At 44.7% G+C, this 465-nt stretch overlaps 1 protein-coding gene across 1 annotated transcript in view; it reads left to right on the top strand.

The window, feature by feature from the left end:
• Window positions 1–465, top strand: part of uroc1 (urocanate hydratase 1) — a 69212-nt gene that overhangs the window by 58642 nt on the left and 10105 nt on the right. The gene's annotated exons all lie outside the window — the stretch shown is intronic.

The following is a 465-nucleotide window of genomic DNA, read 5'->3' as shown; positions in this document are numbered from 1 at the left end:
GACTGCTGTTCTCAATAATATACACAGGGACTGCTATTCTCTATAATGTACACAGGGATTGCTGTTCTCAATAATATACACAGGGACTGCTAATCTCTATAATATGCACAGGGACTGCTGTTAGAACATAGAACAGTACAGGCCCTTCAGCCCACGATGTTGTACTGAACTTCCACCCTAAACCTAAGGTCTATCTAACCTCCACCCATACCTTATACTATCATCCATATGCCTATCTAATAGCCGCTTAAATGCCCCTAAAGAGCACAACTCTCCTACCCTCTCCGGCAATGCATTCCACGCCCTTACCACTCTCTGAGTAAAGAACCTACCTCTGACGTCTCCCCTCTATCTACCTCCACTCACTTTAAAACTATGCCCCCTCGATATACACAGCGGCTGCTATTCTCTATGAAAGACACAGGGACTGCTGTTCTCTATAATATACACACGGCCTGCTATTCT

This window comes from Rhincodon typus, chromosome 16 (genome assembly GCF_021869965.1).
Source record: "Rhincodon typus isolate 14 chromosome 16, sRhiTyp1.1, whole genome shotgun sequence".
Lineage (NCBI taxonomy): Eukaryota > Metazoa > Chordata > Chondrichthyes > Orectolobiformes > Rhincodontidae > Rhincodon > Rhincodon typus.
This window is presented reverse-complemented; position numbering and strand designations above follow the sequence as displayed.